The following is an 8,394-nucleotide window of genomic DNA, read 5'->3' as shown; positions in this document are numbered from 1 at the left end:
CCTCACAATCTTTTGTGACATTTAAAGATTCATTTTTAGACAAAGAACCTCAAGAAAGCATTTCAATAGAATCTTCAGGAAAGGAACAATCAACATGATCTTCTACTATAAAACTTTCTACATGAGATGAAGAAAGACCTTGAGATGAAATTTGACCATTATTGCTTACCCTTTCTCCATTGTTTGCACATATATTCTCATCCATTAAAGTTGGATCAATAGGAGGTTGGATTAACTCTGGCTATACCTCTTGGGCACTCATGACAAGGAGATTGAGATACATAGGTGAAACTAAAATAACAGGAGGTTCATCATCATCTTCCTTCAAATGCTCCTTCAATCAAGCCACTTCCTCTTCAAGATTTTGCAGTTGTTTTAGCTTATGAAATCTTTCGTAGAGGCCTTTCCATAGTAGCCAAGATCTTGCATCATCTTCAAACCTTATTTTTTCTTGGATACCTTTAGAAATACTTCCTCTAAATCTATTCACAAAATCACATAACACTTTACCTTCAATTTGACAAAGCTCTAGGAAAGAAGGGTTTGGCCTTTGTTTTATCATGACTTCCATATCCGACATGGTCTTTGTATAGAGTCACCAATCTCTTACACACAGGGATAATTATAAAATTGAGGAAGCAAATGTTAGGAACTTAAATCCTCACTTTGATTCCCCAGTAAAGTCACAAAAAATCTATTAGTGAACAGATTGTCCTTCGAGAAAATGCATGCAAATCTAATCCTGAGTGCCCAAGTGAAAGGACAAATCAACACCAATAGTTTGATAGGTTATCATGAGATTAATAACCTTCCTCTAAATTTTATGAGATACAACTCCCCATATGAAATGTTCAATGAATTGAATGTGAATGCTTTTAACTAGAAAGCATGAAAGGATATCAAGCATCTATCTATACATGCAACATAGATGTTGAAACCTAATAACTAAAAAGAAAGGAAAACAAAGACTAGCAGATGACACAAGGTTCATATGTTGAATGATGCATTACATAATGAAAATGAAAACATGTTTTCTATCCTCTTGAGAGAATTAAAATAAGAGCTTTAAAATCAACATAACAAGGAAACAAAGATATAAAAATGTAATTTCAGAGAAAACTGACAATGACATAAAGATCATGACTAGTGGAAGGAAAAATACACTATAATAAAAGTTTTAATGTGCTTAACCTCCAGCCTCCCTTCCTTGACTATAAAAGACCATAAAGACTAATTTACACATTACAACCAAACCATTATTTAAAGAAAAACAAAAACTCCTTTCACAATATTACATCAATCATCAAAATGTTTTCTCTATCTCAGACACACAGTTCAGAAATATAAAAATTTGCCCATACTCTGCCTCTCCCCATCTCTCAAGAAAATAGAATGATCTTAGAAAATATCCTTCCTTCCTAGAGCATCCAGTCTACAGTCTGAAAGTAGAAAAAGAATTGGCATCCCCCTCTTTATTATTGCTGGCTTATTTATCCTTTCACTTCCCGTGGCTTTTCAATTTCATAACTGATTCTTGAAAGATTTTATGACTCACCTTTCTTTTGAATCTGTTTATTCTCCTATCTTTATAACTTTTTCTTCTTCTTGATTAACTTTCTTTATCATCATCAATATTTATAATGTTTCTCACAATTATAAATACAATTTTATAATAGGAAGATGTATCGTTAAAATTTAATAGTGAGCCATGGTGCTAAAATTAATACTTTCTGGATAAATCTAAAACCTGTCTAAACACCATATAACTCATAATATGTGTTTATTTAGACAACTGACATATAATTTAACTTTTTAAACTTTATCTAATTGCTTTGGCATGAAATCATCAAACTATCCATATTTCTATTTTGGTTGTTTCTTTACTATTGTGATCTCCTTCATGCTCTGCCACATCTTTGCATGGCAATGAGATATCTCCCTTTGGAGCACAATAGCTGCAATTTTATGTGCACTTATGGTTTCCCTTTTCCACTTGTTTATATCATGATAAACATTGTCTTTCATCTTTACTAATAGGAAGCCCCTATCACATATGCATGCTGACAGATGGCATATAATTTGAAAATGAGGACTTGATATCATGATGATTGTACCTGGAAATGTGGTGTTCTTCCTTCCACCCAAGAAAACCCTCTCTTTTATTATATAGCATATGTTGAATGCCTAAATGCTAAGAATACGAAAAAAGTTGATATCTAAAATTTCTTCATATATGATCTTCTATAGATACTAATACTTTGACTAGGTGGTTAAATAATATCAACTCCAAATGAGCAATGTTCATAGTTTTATTGTTTCTCAAAATATAACATAGCATATCTAAAAATAAAGATACAACTTCAATGTCATTTCTCCATTCTACAGGGCCACTCCCAATGGCATCACATGCTGCATTTCCACTGATACTTGAAGTGAACTATTAATATGAAACAACTCACACTGCACATACTACTACATCAACTGATTAGCCAGATCTAAAGCCATCATAGTCTCCACCATCGGCATAGCTGTAGGTACTACACATGGATTGAGATGACCACATGCCTAAAGTTCAATCACCTCCCTATCTTTGGTGACAATCATTTGTTTCTTCTGCTGAGAGTGAATTTGATGGTGGCATAGATCGTGAGTTTTCTGTCAATGAGAATTGAGTTTAGAAATTTTCCATTGGTGTCAATTTTGATAAAGCCTGTGATCTGCCATCTTCGTGTTGCAAAGGTTGTGTTATAAAAATGAAACTTTCTTGAGGAATTGTGAAATCTTCATTGGTACAGATATAGCAAAGATTTCTTCTATTGAAAATTGCTAGACAAGCATTGCCAAAGTCTTCCATGTAGCAATGTCATGCTACGGAGACTGGTCAGGATTTGATGCACTAACAGAATCACCATCCTCTCCAAATGACTGTTTGCACCTCATTCATTTCTAGTATACACCAGAATGGCTTACTTATCACCTTCCTTCTAACATCATGAAAATTTATAGCTATATTCAGAACCTCCAAAAACATGGCACAAACAGCTTCAAGTAATTCAAGATTAATACACAGGAGGTAAGGCATTTGCCTCCGCTCAAGTTTTTCCTACTCTAGAGTCTTTTCATGGTATCAATTTTTTGAAACTCCTTGGGACAGTAGTTCTTTCACCTTGCAATCTGCATAGAGTTCAAACAGACATCCATGGGCTTCTAAGATCAAAGACGATCAAGAGCACTAAGACCAAGTTGTACCATAACTCGATTAAAAGTATCTATGTAGAAATATCTATGTGTTGCACACCATCCTACAAGTGACTCATAAGCAAAAAATCTTGAGCATGTGAAAAATCATCTAATATAGCAAGGTGATAGATATCACAGGGCACGGCTCAATTTACACCACACTTGACAGCTTGGCAAGACTCAGCATACATGATGAATTTCTACTACAAAAATGCTAAGTATTCATGGTATTCACTGGACATTTATTTTTAGAACTCACTCATTCCCAAGTAAGAATACGGTGCTTTTCCTAATGAAAAAGAATAAAATCATCATGTGTGACTATCTTCTAGTTGAGACCATGGGACACCCATTGAATATTTGATGCTGCCAATCAATTCAAAATGAAGTTCAGTCTCTATGTCTATGCATGAGTCATGTCATTTCTTTGTAGTCACTTCTGAAACCCATGACTTCTGCCCTACAACAAACTTTTCATTCCCATTTTGATGAACTAACAACAGACCATGACTAACTCATCTCTTCATTCATGCATCCCCGATGCGACAGTGGCTCGATTATTATTGACCACCAAGTAAAAGCTCAAGGTGACTTGATTGTTTCACTTCAAAGAAGATACGTATTCATCTTACCTTGGGTTCAATCTACATTGATCACTACATTCAAAATACCATCTCATTTTTCCATGGGTGCCACCAAACACTAACATTCTGATGAATATACTTTCATCATTCTTTGGTCTCCATTAGAGCATATTGCTCTTTACTATCAGTGCTTCAAAAATAAATTCCAATGCAAACTCGCGGTATGTCTCATGAGATTGGTCAAAGGTTCCAATAATGGGGGTAAGGCTGCCTTTTTTAGGAGTTTATTATTCCATTGTTTCTTATATATAGCCAACGTCCAATCGTGGCATCTTCATTATATAAATATGATGTTTTTACTGTATGTTGGTCTGTAGCCCAAGAACAATAGCTTTAGCTTCCTCAATGATTGCACATGTCATTATTAAACTTGCTCGAACCTTTGGGTTGAGTTGGACCTTTGAGTTTGAATGCTGAACTTCTAAATTAAGGAACTTTGAAGATTCACCATGATGGTATTTTGTTCTTTGACTGAGGTGCATCCTCAAATTATGACCTCTAAACTTCTATATTGACCCTAAATCATGAATTGAGGCTGGACTTTGTACTTTTTTTGAAAGTTATAATTCCACAATATTTTTGACCCTTATCACAACTATGAGCTTTGAATTTGGATCATGAGGTAGGGCCAGCATAGTATCTTTAATGTTGAAACTGTTGAATCTATTACAAATTTGCATCTTGAACCATGAGTTTGAACTTTGTTTGTGTTGAACCTACAAAATGACTCATTTGAACTGCTTTGAGCTACTTTGAACTTTAGTTCAAATTGGTTCAAAATCTCTACACTTAAAGCTTTGAATTCTAGGTTCCTATGTGTACCAACAGAGCGATAGACTTAAAACACTTGAGTATGAGAAGAAAGGACTTCTAGAGAAGCAAGCTAAGAAGGAAGAACAATTTAGACATCTAGAGGAAGAAAGGAAAGCATTGATTGAGATTGAAAGAAAAGCTCGCTAGGAAGAACAAGATCTCATGGCTCAACAACTTGACAATGTACACATTGGTGGTGGAAAAAACTCTCCTTCACTCACTCCTCCTGAGAGTCCACGAAATGGAAAATATTGGAGAACATCTTGACCATCCCGTAGTCCTAGAGTAAGGAGAACTTCAAGGCATGATCATTATAGGAGACCAACACCTCATAGAGTTTCAAGACAACCTTCAGAACAAGCTCATCATGGTTCATGGTATGGAGGTGGTAGCTCAAATATTGATCACCATTCTTATGTTTTCATGGTTATGCAACAAAATCAAAAATTTCAACAATATATAGAATCATATATGGAACAAAACAAAGATGTGTGCTTTCAACATTTAGCCAACAAAGGTGCTAAGGTCCCTTACAACTTTGATGTAGACAAAAAGATTCAAAAGCAAGCTCCTTCTATGGAAGAAGAATTTGAGCAAATGAAAAATAAAATTGCACAAATGGAAGCACCCAAGAGTTCATTTTCACTTGATTCTATATGTCCTAATCCTTTTGATAAGAGTGTTGACATGAAGGATTTTCCTAGGAAAATTGAGATTCCCCAATATGACAAGTATAATGGAAATGGGGATCTAAATGATCATGTGCATCAATTTTACACCATGAGTTTTTAATTTCATCATGAAGACTCATACTTTATGAGATTGTTTCCAATGAGTCTTAGGGGTCAGGAAATGGAATGGTTCACCAATATCACTCCCCTTGTTAAGACGTTCCCTGAGTTAATTCAAAGATTTTTTCAACACTTTGCATACAATCTTTCACAATCTATCTTATTGTTGGATTTATGTCACACAAAGAAAAATCAAGGAGTATCCTTTAACACTTTCTTAAAGAGATGAAGATGACAATGCTCTCATTATTCTAGGACTATCCCTGACAAAGAAAAGATTGAAATCCTCATTAGTAACATGGTTCCTGAGATGAAGTATGAAGTTAAGGAGATGGTCTTTGAATCTTTTTATGCCATGATTCAAACTACATTTAGAATTGAGGGTGTTTTGAGAGAGCAAGGTATTTTGACAAAAAATGGAAACAACAACAACAATGGTCAGAATAACAACAGTAACAAGGATAAAAGGAAAGAATAGATATTGGAATAAGAATAAACAAGTGATTAATAATGGATTTGTGGATTTCTCAAACCCTAAAGACCAATTTGTTCTCTATTTGGATAGCGCTAATCAACAAAGTAACAAGCCAAGATATCAAGAAAGGCCTGAAGGAGAGAAACATAGATTTACACAATTGGGGGAGTCATATGAAGATATATTCATGAAGCTCCTTGCATGTAATCTTGCGGTGCCTTATGATTCTACAAAGATATACATACCTAAAGTTAAGCCATGGTGGTGGGATGAGAAGGCCTATTGCAAGCTTCACGATGGCACTGGACACAATATTGAATTCTGTGGGAGATTTAAGCATATCGTTCAAGATCTTGTTGAGAATGGAAAACCTGAAATAGATAGATTAAATAACAATGCTGATCACACAACATTCAAAGAGCCTTTACCCAAGTATGAGAAAGGGAAAGCTTCCTGGCCTAAGAATGGAAAGGCTACAATCAATTACACTTATCCAAATGTAGAAAATGTTGTCAATATGCTTGAGGTTGTAGAAGAGAGTGTCAACATGATGAAAGATGAAAATCCCAATGGTTGTGATTTAAACTTGAGCTCTCCTATCCTTGGTGAGAAACCTATATTGGTGCTAAGGGGTGCTCACTCTAGAGAGTCATCTCAAGGTCCCCTTGTCATTGGAGGACCCAATTCAAATTAGTCAAGTAAACCTAAGCAAGTGTCTTCCCAAAGTCTAAATGTTGTTACATGAAGTCAAGGTCCCCTTGTTATCAAATTACCTAGTTCAAACCAACCAAGTAAGCCAAAACAACTGCAATCCAAGAATGTTCCTTCAAAACCAATGGTTAATCCTATGTCAAATTATAATCTTGTTGATCAATTGCAAAGAACCCTTTCTCAAATTTAAATCTTTGAGCTTTTATAGTTGTCTCTAAGACACAAGTAGGTCCTTGAGTATGCCTTGTACATGGTGAACATCCCCAATAATTTAGATGTCGATCAATTCCAAAACATGGTTAATCATATTGCAAGACCTCATTATTTTTCCTTTTTAGAGGAAGATGATAAATCTTCGAGCCATCCACACAATCTTGCCCTTCATATTGAGGTCATGATACATAGGACCCGTGTTAGGCATGTGTTAATAGATGGGGGTGTTGGGCTTAATATTTGTTCTTTGAACCTTTTAAAGACATTGGGTTATTTTGAACATGTTATTGATACCAGAAGAAAGATTACTATCAAAGCTTATGATGAGGCAGAGAGAAGTTCAAAGGGGTTGGTTGTCCTTCCTGCTAGGATTGGCCCTGTGGAAATTTGTTTTTTATTCCAAATAGTTGATGTTGGACCCCTTGCATGTAACATTTTACTTGGTAGACCATGGATTCATGATATGCAAGTAGTGCCATCTACCTATCATTAGTTTGTTAAGTTTCGTTATAATGGAATGAAGATATGTATTCCTAGGGATAACACTTTGTCTATTAACTTAGTTTCAGTGAGTACTCATGTTCCCCTCAATAGACAAGCAGATGATTTTAATGTAGTTTTAGCTGATTGCAAAAAAAAGTTTAAGTCCATAGACCTTGGCATGGGGGGATATCAAATCAACTGCCTCGCAGCATTACCAATTTCACCTAGGTCTTATGGAAAACCTTTACAAGAGATGAAACCTTCCTCTTTAGCTATGACATTATTTGACACATTTGTATAGTTGGCAGTACCTATTCAAGATGAAAAAGAAGATGTGGTTGTCAGAGATTGGATTTATGGAGAAGAGAAGTATATACTCCTTCTCCTAATGCTTATGGAAGAGGGTGTGCTCTTGTCAATAAAATGGGCTATCCTAGACATGGTCTTCTTAGTAATAGATTGGATGCTAGAGTTGAACCCCTTTATCATGGTCTTTTTGGATGCAAGTCTAAGAAGCTGGTTGGCCTAGGGCATGTGAATCATAGTAAGAATGTTGCTCCTATCCTTGATAACTCAAATAGTGAAGAAGAGATTGAATGTATATCTAATTTAGAAAATCAAAAAGATATGTGTAAAGATTGGGTCCCTTCTACTAATCTCCTTTGGAGATATTTAGATAGTCAGATATCAAATGAGATAGTTGCAAATTTAGAACATGAGGGTGTGACCCTTAATGACATTGAGGGATCCATGTCTGGACATCCAAACCCTTCATGGTGTAAGCATCCTAGTCAAGATTTAGAAAAAGTTTCACATGAGTATGAATGGGACTCTTTCTCAGAACTTTCCATAGTTAACATGGATGTTGATGTTGTTCATACATATAGTTCTCAACCCAAGTTACTCAATGAGTCACATGTAGGACTAAAGGATTTGAACTCACATGTTGCCTTAGTGGACGATCCTTTGCTTGTCAGGACAAATCTTGATTTGGGTAGTCTAAGAAGTTACTTGACAAACTCTG

Source organism: Cupressus sempervirens, chromosome 1 (genome assembly GCF_028749045.1).
Source record: "Cupressus sempervirens isolate cs-2001-9-10 chromosome 1, ASM2874904v1, whole genome shotgun sequence".
In the NCBI taxonomy this organism is placed as follows: Eukaryota; Viridiplantae; Streptophyta; class Pinopsida; order Cupressales; family Cupressaceae; genus Cupressus; species Cupressus sempervirens.
This window is presented reverse-complemented; position numbering follows the sequence as displayed.